Below are 12,070 nucleotides of genomic sequence, written 5' to 3' on the forward strand. Positions count from 1 at the left end.
ATTATGCATTAAGAGTAATGCAACAGTCACTTATCATTTTGAGCAGCTGTATCAATTGATAGTTAGATCTTTGTAATGAAATGAATAGACAGTGATCTCAGATGTAATGTGTGAATTGCATTTTGAAATGGTAATACTTTGATGTTAAGTTGTGTCATTTTAGTTCAATGAACAAATGATCTGAGGTTGATGTGTATTGTATCCAAGCAATTGTAAAAAAGTGTTAGAGTTTTGAAAAATGTGCATTTTGATCATCGGGTGTGAGTTTAGTGTCTAGAGTTTTGAAAAATGACATCAAGGTTCTGAAATGAGTGCCAAAGTGATTGTAAAAAAGTGTAATATCAGGGGACAGTGGCTATTAGTGATCTGGCCTTCCGTGGCCTCTGTATTAATGTAACAGGTCACATTGTATGTGTACACTGATACTTGATAGTATAATATAGTACAAGTAAAAAACATACATAGGTATCATAGAAGTATTTTGCAGAAATGATTATGGATAGTTATCAAAATGGAGAGGAAATGCTAAATCCAGTCTCCCCAGGCTGAGCTTCTATTGCTGCACCTGCTGGCCCCACTATATGGATAGAGCCACACCAAGTACAAGAGTCTCCCCATTGCTATTTATATCTCCCTATCCAGTCTTCTATAGGTGTCAGGGTGGGGTGCCTATTCCCCTGCATGCTTTGAAACCTATAGCACCTGGGACGCACACTTGGGATCCGGTTCCTCTGCCCCTCACATACACATGAGGAATCCTAGGTGCTCAACACGTCATACTGTCTCTTTCATCTCATGTGTAAACTATGGACAAATACATGACTAAACGTGTTTAGTTGCTTTTCCCAGAATGCTTTGCGCCACGATATGCAAATAACGGGGACTATGATTGGCTCCCTGACATTACCCACACTGCGACTGATGCTACCCATTTCACTACCCAACAAAGACCCATAATATGCGTGTGTCTGTCTGTCTGTCTGTCAAAGTATGTGTGTGTGTGTCTGTGTCTGTCTGTCTGTGTGTGAAAGTGTGTGTGTGTCTGTCTGTCTGTCTGTCATGTAACTTGCACATCTGTGAGGGCACCACTAATGCAGAAAGAGATGTACACATATTGTTTATTTTCCATATATATGTATGTATGTATGTATGCATGTCCAATTGCTTTGACAATACAAATGAATTGAATTGAGAGGGAGAGAGAGAGAGTAAGAGAGAGAGAGAGAGACAGACAGACAGACAGACAGAGAGACACACACACACACACACACACACACACAGAGAGCCAGCCAGCCAGCTCAGCGATGACATGACGAGCCTCTCTCAGCTTACTGCTATGACATCACAGAGCACGTACATTCCGTTTAACAAATCGTTAAACAAAAAAGGTTATAAACACATTGACTACAATACCGGTTAGTAAGACGAAGGTGAGTCTCTCGTTAGTATTATTACTACGCAGGTTAGTATTTATGTCAGGTAACTTCTCGTTATATATATATCAGTCTCATTTACGTTTAGGTGCCGAGAAAGATCCTATTTGTTACCACAATTTCCCTTAACTGATTATTATTCAATGATTAAGGATAGGCAGGGCCACCTATAATCTAATGTCTATTAACTTGTGTCAATTTCAGACTAAACAGTTAAACAGGAATGAGAAGATATTTCTCGGCGTTGACAGATTTTATTTCTAAAATTATCAACAAAACAGTTTAATGCAACTCACATTTATATTTAAGAAAACTAAATGATATTACACATTCTAGAGTTATGAATCACAGATTAACATTTCTAATTGATTTCTCAAATGTCATGAATCACAAACTCCAAACTGTTAAACTTATGTGAACTTCGTCGCAGAGAGGCCTCTCTGGCTTCGGGCTCAGATAACAGCACACGGCACGAGGTCCATGTGGTTTGGAACAAAGGCAGTCCGGTTCGGCTTTGTCCGAGAACTTCCACTCAGTCGATGCACCTGGAAGTTGGGGTTTCGCGAATGTAGAGTCTTTTCCAAACAGATTTTCCATTGGTTTGAAGGCTCCAAGGTTGTGCACAAAATCTTCTTTGTAAGCAGGGTTCCACCGTAGTTACTTGAAGACAAAGTCTTTGAGGAAAGCAGGGCCCTGTTTGTTCCAAGGGTCAAGTTTCTTAAGACTCAAATAGCTATTTAAGTGACTGACACTTTCGTATTCAGTCGACTTAGTCAATTGTCCAGCTGTAAAACTCCACTGATCAGGTGGGTCTGTGAAGTTATTTATTTAATAAAGTCCTTTAAAATAATTCTTCGCTCAATCTCCTTCTCCCAGTTTAACTCTTCTGTTGCCGGCAAAGACTTGGTTGGTTTCTGATTCCGGTTCTGGCAACAGAGCTACAGGTTGAGCTGTGGCAGCGAGTTTCTGGTTCAGGTGAGAGAGAGAGAGAGAGAAAGACTGTCCGCTGTTCCTTATAGTCTGTCAGATCAGTAGGTGATTGGTCCCTGAGTTCTTGAGATTGGATTTCGGTTTCAGCCCCCAGTGTCCTATTGGAGGGAGGCTTTATTTATGACTGATGTCAATCCATGCCATCTTTTGGAAATGCCGGTTGGCCTGGGTTCGTAGCTCTATGTCGGGATTTCGGCTCTCATCCACTTCAAAGAGTTTTTATCACCTACAGGCCCCTTTCTCCAGACATCTCATAGCAGAATTCCAAACTATTTGGCCTCTTCTCGGTGCCATCCTCCCCAAAACTGTCACTTTGATGCAAACCAGTTCCAAGCTGATGAGCTAAGGAAATCTGATAACTTTGGGGGGGAGAGGTCTTCTTTAGATCAGTGCTTCAGCTCAGAGCCCAAATGCTCTTATCCAAATACACCCAACATAACGCTACATATGTATGTATGTATGTATATATGTGTAGAAGGAAAATTAGAAATTATTTTCTTACACCTGTTTTTCTCTCTTGTATACTTAAGAAAGATACGGTCAAGCTAGAAGGTCAGCCCAGAAGATAGTTTGATTTCTGTTTGTTATTTACGATGAGAACCTTGGAGACATTGTCAAACGGTACGACCTACGTGCCTGTTCCCTAAAACCATGTGTTGACCTATGAACTCTGTTCTATAATGATATATGTTCTGCTTAGTTAGCCTTTAAGATAACATAGTAATGACTTTCTAGCATGTATGGATGTATGTATGTATATATATATATATATATATATATATGTATGTATGTATGTCCAATTGCTTTGACAATACAAATGAATTGAATTGAGAGGAAGAGAGAGAGAGAGAGAGAGAGAGAGACAGACAGACAGACAGACAGCTCAGCGATGACATCACGAGCCTCTCTCAGCTGACTGCTATGACATCACAGAGCACGTACATTCCGTTGCTTGTCGTCTGTCAACCACTCAGTCACTGCTAGCCAGACTGTCCCTAAGACAAAGTGTACAATACTTCAATTATATCTCCTCCAGACAGATAAAGAGTATTAAGAGCTACGATGAAGTTACCCAGGAGACGTAAAAAGCTTGCATCACCTGGTATTTCCTGGAGGTCACCCATCCAAGTACTAACCAGGCCCTGGCCCGTTTAGTTTCCAAGGTCTGACGAAATCGGGCACGTTCAGGACGGTGTGGCCGCAAGCCGAGATGCCTGGCTGCATGATGTCTCTTAAAGGCTGGCGGGTATTGACGGAATTTCCAGCAAAAAATAAAAAATAAAAAAATAAAAAAATGGAGGGAAAAATAACAGTGCAGGAAAGGGTGTTGAAAGTAGCCGGGAACGTGTACAATTCTTCAATTATATCTCCTCCAGACAGAAAGAGAGTATTAAGAACTACGATGAAGTTACCCAGGAGACGTAAGAAGCTTGCAGCACCTGGTATTTCTAGGAGATCTCCCATCCAAGTACTGACCAGGCCATGCCCCGTTTAGCTTCCGAGATCTGACGAGACAGGGTGCGTCCAGGACGGTGTAGCCGCAAGCCGAGAGGCCTGGCTGCATGATGTCTCTTAAAGGCTGACGGGTGTTGACGGAACTTCCAGCAAATAAAAAAAGAAAAATGGAGGGAAAAATATCAGTTCAGCAAAGGGTGTTGAAAGTAGCCGGGTACGTGTACTTTTCTTCAATTATATCTCCTCCAGACAGAAAGAGAGTATTAAGATCTACGATGATGTTACCCAGGAGACGTATAAAGCTTGCAGCACCTGGTATTTCCAGGAGGTCACCCATCCAAGTACTGACCAGGCCCTGCCCTGTTTAGCTTCCGAGATCTGATGAGATCGGTCGCGTTCAGGACGGCGTGGCCGCAAGCCGAGAGGCCTGGCAGCATGATGTCTCTTAAAGGCGGGCGGGTTTTGACGGACCTTCCAGCAAAAAAAAAAAGAAAAAAGAAAAATGGAGGGAAAAATATCAGTGCAGCAAAGGATGTTGAAAGTAGCCGGGTACGTGTACAATTCTTCAATTATATCTCCTCCAGACTGAAAGAGAGTATTAAGAGCTACGATGAAGTTACACAGGATAAGTAAAAAGCTTGCATCACCTGGTATTTCCAGGAGGTCACCCATCCAAGTACTAACCAGGCCCTGGCCCATTTAGTTTCCAAGGTCTGACGAGATCGGGCGCGTTCAGGACGGTGTGGCCGCAAGCCAAGAGGCCTGGCTGCATGATGTCTCTAAATGGCTGGAGGGTATTGACAGAACTTCCAGCAAAAAAAAATGAAAAAAGAAAAATGGAGGGAAAAATATCAGTGCAGCAAAGGGTGTTAAAAGTAGCCGGGTACGTGTACAATACTTCAATTATATCTCCTCCAGACAGAAAGAGAGTATAAAGAGCTACGATGAAGTTACCCAGGAGACGTAAAAGCTTGCAGCACCAGGTATTTCTAGGAGGTCTCACATTCAAGTACTGACCAGGTCCTGCCCCGTTTAGCTTCCGAGATCGGATGAGTTCTGGCGCGTTCAGGACAATGTGTCCGCATGCCAAGAGGCCTGGCTGCATGATGTCTCTTAAAGGCTGGAGGGTATTGACGGAACTTCCAGCAAAAAAAAGAAGAAATAATAAAAATGGAGTGGAAAATATCAGTTCAGGAAAGGGTGTTGAAAGTAGCCGGGTACGTGTACAATTCTTCAATTATATCTCCTCCAGACTGAAAGAGAGTATTAAGAGCTACGATGAAGTTACCCAGGAGACGTAAAAAGCTTGCAGCACCTGGTATTTCCAGGAGGTCACCATCTAAGTACTGACCAGGCCCTGCCCCGTTTAGCTTCCGAGATCTGACGAGATCAGGCGCGTTCAGGACGGTGTGGCTGGAAGCCAAGAGGCCTGACTGCATGATGTCTCTTAAAGGCTGGAGGGTATTGATGGAACTTCCAGCAAAAAAAAATAATAAAAAAAATAGAAAAATTGAGGGAAAAATATCAGTGCAGCAAAGGGTGTTGAAAGTAGCCGGGTACGTGTACAATTCTTCAATTATATCTGCTCCAGACTGAATGAGAGTATTAAGAGCTACGCTGAAGTTACCCAGGAGACGTAAAAAGCTTGCAGCACCTGGTATTTCCAGGAGGTCACCCATCCAATTACTGACCAGGCCCTGCCCAGTTTTTCTTCCGAGATCTGACGAGTTCTTTCGTATTCAGGACGGTGTGGCCTCAAGCCAAGAGGCCTGGCTGCATGATGTCTCTTAAAGGCTGGCGGGTATTGACGGAACTTCAAGCAAAAAAAAATAATAAAAAAAATAGAAAAATGGATGGAAGAATATCAGTGCAGGAAAGGGTGTTGAAAGTAGCCGGGTACGTGTACAATTCTTCAATTATATCTCCTCCAGACAGAAAGAGAGTATTAAGAGCTACGATGAAGTTCCCTAGGAGACGTAAAAAGCTTGCAGCACCTGGTATTTCCAGGAGGTCTCCCATCCAAGTACAGACCAGGCCCTGCCCCGTTTAGGTACCGAGATCTGACGAAATCGGGCACGTTCAGGACGGTGTGGCCGCAAACAAAGAGGTCTGGCTGCATGATGTCTCTTAAAGGCTGGCGGGTATTGATGGAACTTCCAGCAAAAAAAATAAGAAATAAGAAAAATGGAGGGAAAAATATCACTGCAGCAAAGAGTGGTGAAAGTAGCCGGGTACGTGTACAATTCTTCAATTATATCTCCTCCATACAGAAAGAGTATTAAGAGCTACGATGAAGTTACCCAAGTGACGTAATAAGCTTGCAGCACCTGGTATTTCCAGGAGGTCTCCCTTCCAAGTACTGATCAGGACCTGCCCCGTTTAGCTTCCGAGACCTGACGAGATCGGGCGCATTCAGGATGGTGTGGCACACAAGCCAAGACGCCTGGCTGCATGATGTCTCTTAAAGGTTGGCGGGTATTGTCGGAACTTCCAGCAGAAAAAATAAATAATAATAATAAAAATATAAAAAAATAGAGGGAAAAATACCAGTGCAGCAAAGGGTTTTGAAAGTAGCCGGGTACGTGTACAATTCTTCAATTATATATTCTCCAGACAGAAAGAGAGTATTAAGAGCTACGATGAAGTTCCCCAGGAGACGTAAAAAGCTGGCAGCACCTGGTATTTCAAGAAGATCTCCCATCCAAGTACTGACCAGGTCCTGCCCCATTTAGTTTCCGAGATCTTCCGAGATCGGGCGCGTTCAGGACTGTGTGTTCGCAAGCCAAGAGACCTGGCTGCATGATGTCTCTTAAAGGCTGGCGGGTATTGACGGAACTTCCAGCAAAAAAAAATAAAAAAATAAAAAGAAAAAGAAAAATGGAGGGAAAAATATCAGTGCAGCAAAGGGTGTTGAAAGTAGACGGGTACGTGTATAATACTTCAATTATATCTCCTCCCGACAGATAGAGAGTATAAAGAGCAACAATAAAGTTACCCAGGAGACGTAAAAGCTTGCAGCACTAGGTATTTCCAGGAGTTCTCACAATCAAGTACTGACCAGGTCCTGCCCCGTTTAGCTTCCGAGATCTGACGAGATCGGGCGCGTTCAGGATGGTGTGGCCGCAAGCCGAGACGCCTGGCTGCATGATGTCTCTTAAAGGCTGGCGGGTATTGACGGAACTGCCAGCAAAAAAAAAAAGAAAAATATAGGGAAATATACCAGTGCAGCAAAGGGTGTTGAAAGTAGCCGGGTACGTGTACAATTCTTCAATTATATCTCCTGGAGACAGAAAGAGAGTATTAAGAGCTACGATGAAGTTTCCCAGGAGACGTTAAAAGCTTGCAGCACCAGGTATTTCCTGGAGGTCTCCCATCCAAGTACTGATGAGGCCCTGCCCCGTTTAGCTTCCGAGATCTGACGAGATCGGGCGCGTTCAGGACAATGTGGCCGCAAGCCAAGAGGCCTGGCTGCATGATGTCTCTTAAAGGCTGACGGGTATTGACGGAACTTCCAGCAAAAAATAAAAAATAAATAAAGAAAAAGAAAAATGGAGGGAAAAATATCAGTGCAGTAATGGGTTTTGAAAGTAGCCGGGTACGTGTACAATTCTTCAATTATATCTCCTCCAGACAGAAAGAGAGTATTAAGAGCTACGATGAAGTTACCCAGGAGACGTAAAAAGCTTGCAGCACCTGGCATTTCCAGGAGGTCACTCATCCAAGTACTGACCAGGCCCTGCCCCGTTTAAATTCCAAGATCTGATGAGATCGGGGGCGTTCAGGACGGTGTGGCTGCAAGCCGAGAGGCCTGGCTGCATGATGTCTCTTAATGGTTGGCGGGTTGTGACGGAACATCCAGCAAATAAAAAAAAAGAGAAATGGTGGTAAAAATATCAGTGCAGCAAAGGGTGTTGAAAGTAGCCAGGTACGTGTACAATTCTTCAATTATATCTCCTCCAGACTGAAAGAGAGTATTAAGAGCTACGATGAAGTTACCCAGGAGACGTAAAAAGCTTGCAGCACCTGGTATTTCCAGGAGGACACCCATCCAAGTACTGACCAGGCCCTGCCCCGTTTGGCTTCCGAGATCTGACGAGATCGGGCGCGTTCAGGACGGTGTGGCCGCAAGCCAAGATGCCTGGCTGCATGATGTCTCTTAAAGGCTGGCGGGTATTGACGGAACAGCCAGCAAAAAAAAAAAAGAGAAATGGAGGGAAAAATATCAGTGCAGCAAAGGCTGTTGAAAGTAGCCGGGTACGTGTACAACTCTTCAATTATATCTCCTCCAGACAGAAAGAGAGAATTAAGAGCTACGATGAAGTTACCCAGGAGACGTAAAAAGTTTGCAGCACCTCGTATTTCCAGAAGGTCACCTATAAAAGTACTGACCAGGCCCTGCCCCGTTTAAATTCCGAGATCTGACGAGATCGGGCGCGTTCAGGACGGTGTGGCCGCAAGCCGAGAGGCCTGGCTGCATGATGTCTCTTAAAGGCTGGCGGGTATTGACGGAACTGCCAGCAAAAAAAAAAAGAAAAATAGAGGGAAAAATACCAGTGCAGCAAAGGCTGTTGAAAGTAGCCGGGTACATGTACAATTCCTCAATTATAACACCTCCAGACAGATAGAGAGTATTAAGAGCTACGATGAAGTTTCCCAGGAGACGTTAAAAGCTTGCAGTACCAGGTATTTCCTGGAGCTCTCCCATCCAAGTACTGATCAGGCCCTGCCCCGTTTAGCTTCCCAGATCTGACGAGATCGGGCGCGTTCAGGACAATGTGGCCGCAAGCCAAGAGGCCTGGCTGCATGATGTCTCTTAAAGGCTGACGGGTATTGACGGAACTTCCAGCAAAGAAATAAATAAATAAATAAAGAAAAAGAAAAATGGAGGGAAAAATATCAGTGCAGTAATGGGTTTTGAAAGTAGCCGGGTACGTGTACAATTCTTCAATTATATCTCCTCCAGACAGAAAGAGAGTATTAAGAGCTACGATGAAGTTACCCAGGAGACGTAAAAAGCTTGCAGCACCTGGCATTTCCAGGAGGTCACCCATCCAAGTACTGACCAGGCCCTGCCCCGTTTAAATTCCAAGATCTGATGAGATCGGGGGCGTTCAGGACGGTGTGGCTGCAAGCCGAGAGGCCTGGCTGCATGATGTCTCTTAATGGTTGGCGGGTTGTGACAGAACATCCAGCAAATAAAAAAAAAGAGAAATGGTGGTAAAAATATCAGTGCAGCAAAGGGTGTTGAAAGTAGCCAGGTACGTGTACAACTCTTCAATTATATCTCCTCCAGACTGAAAGAGAGAATTAAGAGCTACGATGAAGTTACCCAGGAGACGTAAAAAGTTTGCAGCACCTCGTATTTCCAGAAGGTCACCCATAAAAGTACTGACCAAGCCCTGCCCCGTTTAAATTCCGAGATCTGACGAGATCGGGCGCGTTCAGGACGGTGTGGCCGCAAGCCGAGAGGCCTGGCTGCATGATGTCTCTTAATGGCTGGCGGGTATTGACGGAACTGCCAGCAACAAAAAAAGAAAAAAGAAAAATGGAGGGAAAAATATCAGTGCAGCAAAGGGTGTTGAAAGTAGCCGGGTACGTGTACAATTCTTCAATTATATCTCTTCCAGACAGAAAGAGAGTATTAAGAGCTACGATGAAGTTACTCAGGAGACGTAAGATGCTTGCAGCACCTTTTATTTCCAGCAGGTCTCCCATGCAAGTACTGAACAGGCACTGCCCCGTTCAGCTTCCGAGGTCTGACGAGATTGAGGGTGTTCAGGGCGGTGTGGCCGCAAGCCGAGAGGCCTGGCTGCATGATGTGTCTTAATGGTTGGCGGGTATTGACGGAGCTTCCAGCAAAAAAAAAAAAAAAAGAAAAATGGAGGGAAAAATATCAGTGCAGCAATGGGTGTTGAAAGTAGCCGGGTACGTGTACAATACTTCAATTATATCTCCTCCAGACAGAAAGAGAGTATTAAGAGCTACGATAAACTTACCCAGCAGACGTAAAAAGCTTGCAGCACCTGGTATTTCCAGGAGGTCTCCCATCCAAGTACTGACCAGGCCCTGCCCCACTCAGTTTCCGAGATCTTACGAGATCGGACGCGTTCAGGACGTTGTGGCCGCAAGCCGAGATGCCTGGCTGCATGATGTCTCTTAAAGGCTGGCGGGTATTGACGGAACTGCCAGCAATAAAAAAAAAGAGAAATGGAGGGAGAAATACCAGTGCAGCAAAGGGTGTTGAAAGTAGCCGGGTACGTGTACAATACTTGAATTATATCTCCTCCAGACAGAAAGAGCGTATTAAGAGCTACGATGAAGTTACCCAGGAGACGTAAAAAGCTTGCAGCACCTGGTATTTCTAGGAGGTCAGCCATCCAAGTACTGACCAGGCCCTGCCCCGTTTACCTTCCGAGATCTGACGAGATCGGGCGCGTTCAGGACGGTGTGGCCGCAAGCCAAGAGGCCTGGCTGCATGATGTCTCTTAAAGGCTGGCGGGTATTGACGGAACTTCCAGCAAAAAAAAAACAAAAAAAAAAGGAAAATGGAGGGAAAAATATCAGTGCAGCAAAGGGTGTTGAAAGTAGCCGGGTACGTGTACAATTCTTCAATTATATCTCCTCCAGACAGATAGAGAGTATAAAGAGCTACGATGAAGTTACCCAGGGGACGTAAAAAGCTTGCAGCACCTGGTATTTCCAGGAGGTCACACATCCAAGTACTGACCAGGCCCTGCCCCGTTTAGCTTCCGAAATCTGATATGATCGGGCGCGTTCAGGACGGTGTGACTACAAGCCAAGAGGCCTGGCTGCATGATGTCTCTTAAAGGCTGGCGGATATTGACGGAACTTCCAGCAAAAAAATAAAATAAAAAGAAAAATGGAGGGAAAAATATCATTGCAGCAAAGGGTGTTGAAAGTAGCCTAGTAAGTGTACAATTCTTCAATTATATCTCCTGGAGACAGAAAGAGAGTATTAAGAGCTACGATGAAGTTACCCAAGAGACGTAAAAGGCTTGCAGCACCTGGTATTTCTAGGAGGTCTCCCATCCAAGTACTGACCAGGCCCTGTCCCGTTTAGCTTCCGAGATCTGACGAGATCGGGCGCATTCAGGACGGTGTGGCCGCAAGCCGAGAGGCCTGGCTGCATGATGTCTCTTAAAGGTTGGCGGGTATTGACGGAACTTCCAGCAAAAAAAAAAAAAAAAAAAAAAATGGATGGAAAAATATCAGTGCAGCAAAGGGTGTTGACAGTAGCTGGGTACGTGTACAATACTTCAATTATATCTCCTCCAGACAGATAGAGAGTATTAAGAGCTACGATAAAGTTACCCAGGAGACGTAAAAGCTTGCAGCACGAGGTATTTCCAGGAGGTCTCACATTCATGTACTGACCAGGTCCTGCCCCGTTTAGCTTCCGAGATCTGACGAGATCGGGCGCGTTCAGGATGGTGTGGCCGCAAGCCGAGATGCCTGGCTGCATGATGTCTCTTAAAGGCTGGCGGGTATTGACGGAACTGCCAGCAAAAAAAAAAAGAAAAATAGAGGGAAATATACCAGTGCAGCAAAGGGTGTTGAAAGTAGCCGGGTACGTGTACACTTCTTCAATTATATCTCCTGGAGACAGAAAGATAGTATTAAGAGCTACGATGAAGTTACCCTGGAGACGTAAAAAGCTTGCAGCACCTGGTATTTCTAGGAGGTCTCCCATCCAAGTACTGACCAGGCCCTGCCCCGTTTAGCTTCCGAGATCTGACGCGATCGGGCGCGTTCAGGATGGTGTGGCCGCAAGCCGAGATGCGTGGCTGCATGATGTCTCTTAAAGGCTGGCGGGTATTGACGGAACTGCCAGCAAAAAAAAAAAGAAAAATAGAGGGAAATATACCAGTGCAGCAAAGGGTGTTGAAAGTAGCAGGGTACATGTACAATTCTTCAATTATATCTCCTGGAAACAGAAAGAGAGTATTAAGAGCTACGATGAAGTTACCCAGGAGACGTAAAAAGCTTGCAGCACCTGGTATTTCTAGGAGGTCTCCCATCCAAGTACTGACCAGGCCCTGCCCCGTTTAGCTTCCGAGATCTGACGAGATTGGGCGCATTCAGGACGGTGTGGCCGCAAGCCGAAAGGCCTGGCTGCATGATGTCTCTTAAAGGTTGGCGGGTATTGACGGAACTTCCAGCAAAAAAAAAAA

At 44.9% G+C, this 12,070-nt stretch overlaps 6 non-coding genes and 19 pseudogenes across 6 annotated transcripts; all 25 read right to left on the minus strand.

Moving 5' to 3' along the window:
- Positions 1-3,510: 3,510 nt before the first annotated feature.
- Positions 3,511-3,629, minus strand: LOC136769536 (uncharacterized; annotated as a pseudogene).
- Positions 3,630-3,850: 221 nt separating this feature from the next.
- LOC136768881 (uncharacterized) lies at positions 3,851-3,969 on the minus strand (annotated as a pseudogene).
- Positions 3,970-4,178: 209 nt separating this feature from the next.
- Positions 4,179-4,297, minus strand: LOC136769466 (5S ribosomal RNA). Its single transcript, XR_010822272.1, has one exon. It is a non-coding gene; the product is annotated as a 5S ribosomal RNA (ribosomal RNA).
- A 216-nt stretch (positions 4,298-4,513) lies between these two features.
- LOC136769545 (uncharacterized) lies at positions 4,514-4,632 on the minus strand (annotated as a pseudogene).
- Positions 4,633-4,846: 214 nt separating this feature from the next.
- Positions 4,847-4,965, minus strand: LOC136769071 (uncharacterized; annotated as a pseudogene).
- Positions 4,966-5,181: 216 nt separating this feature from the next.
- On the minus strand, positions 5,182-5,299 carry LOC136769552 (uncharacterized; annotated as a pseudogene).
- Positions 5,300-5,520: 221 nt separating this feature from the next.
- Positions 5,521-5,639, minus strand: LOC136769009 (uncharacterized; annotated as a pseudogene).
- Positions 5,640-5,860: 221 nt separating this feature from the next.
- LOC136769508 (uncharacterized) lies at positions 5,861-5,979 on the minus strand (annotated as a pseudogene).
- Positions 5,980-6,193: 214 nt separating this feature from the next.
- Positions 6,194-6,313, minus strand: LOC136769689 (uncharacterized; annotated as a pseudogene).
- A 574-nt stretch (positions 6,314-6,887) lies between these two features.
- Positions 6,888-7,006, minus strand: LOC136769436 (uncharacterized; annotated as a pseudogene).
- Positions 7,007-7,215: 209 nt separating this feature from the next.
- LOC136769541 (uncharacterized) lies at positions 7,216-7,334 on the minus strand (annotated as a pseudogene).
- A 225-nt stretch (positions 7,335-7,559) lies between these two features.
- LOC136769501 (uncharacterized) lies at positions 7,560-7,678 on the minus strand (annotated as a pseudogene).
- A 211-nt stretch (positions 7,679-7,889) lies between these two features.
- Positions 7,890-8,008, minus strand: LOC136769004 (5S ribosomal RNA). Its single transcript, XR_010822059.1, has one exon. It is a non-coding gene; the product is annotated as a 5S ribosomal RNA (ribosomal RNA).
- Positions 8,009-8,218: 210 nt separating this feature from the next.
- Positions 8,219-8,337, minus strand: LOC136769690 (uncharacterized; annotated as a pseudogene).
- A 209-nt stretch (positions 8,338-8,546) lies between these two features.
- Positions 8,547-8,665, minus strand: LOC136768967 (uncharacterized; annotated as a pseudogene).
- A 227-nt stretch (positions 8,666-8,892) lies between these two features.
- LOC136769314 (uncharacterized) lies at positions 8,893-9,011 on the minus strand (annotated as a pseudogene).
- A 211-nt stretch (positions 9,012-9,222) lies between these two features.
- Positions 9,223-9,341, minus strand: LOC136769639 (uncharacterized; annotated as a pseudogene).
- Positions 9,342-9,556: 215 nt separating this feature from the next.
- Positions 9,557-9,675, minus strand: LOC136769074 (uncharacterized; annotated as a pseudogene).
- Positions 9,676-9,889: 214 nt separating this feature from the next.
- LOC136768910 (uncharacterized) lies at positions 9,890-10,008 on the minus strand (annotated as a pseudogene).
- A 210-nt stretch (positions 10,009-10,218) lies between these two features.
- Positions 10,219-10,337, minus strand: LOC136769278 (5S ribosomal RNA). Its single transcript, XR_010822234.1, has one exon. It is a non-coding gene; the product is annotated as a 5S ribosomal RNA (ribosomal RNA).
- Positions 10,338-10,556: 219 nt separating this feature from the next.
- On the minus strand, positions 10,557-10,675 carry LOC136769547 (uncharacterized; annotated as a pseudogene).
- Positions 10,676-10,891: 216 nt separating this feature from the next.
- Positions 10,892-11,010, minus strand: LOC136769518 (5S ribosomal RNA). The gene has a single exon (XR_010822277.1). It is a non-coding gene; the product is annotated as a 5S ribosomal RNA (ribosomal RNA).
- A 214-nt stretch (positions 11,011-11,224) lies between these two features.
- Positions 11,225-11,343, minus strand: LOC136769664 (uncharacterized; annotated as a pseudogene).
- Positions 11,344-11,552: 209 nt separating this feature from the next.
- LOC136769090 (5S ribosomal RNA) lies at positions 11,553-11,671 on the minus strand. Its single transcript, XR_010822070.1, has one exon. It is a non-coding gene; the product is annotated as a 5S ribosomal RNA (ribosomal RNA).
- Positions 11,672-11,880: 209 nt separating this feature from the next.
- LOC136769271 (5S ribosomal RNA) lies at positions 11,881-11,999 on the minus strand. Its single transcript, XR_010822227.1, has one exon. It is a non-coding gene; the product is annotated as a 5S ribosomal RNA (ribosomal RNA).
- Positions 12,000-12,070: the final 71 nt, after the last annotated feature.

This window comes from Amia ocellicauda, chromosome 14, assembly GCF_036373705.1.
Source record: "Amia ocellicauda isolate fAmiCal2 chromosome 14, fAmiCal2.hap1, whole genome shotgun sequence".
Taxonomy (NCBI): domain Eukaryota; kingdom Metazoa; phylum Chordata; class Actinopteri; order Amiiformes; family Amiidae; genus Amia; species Amia ocellicauda.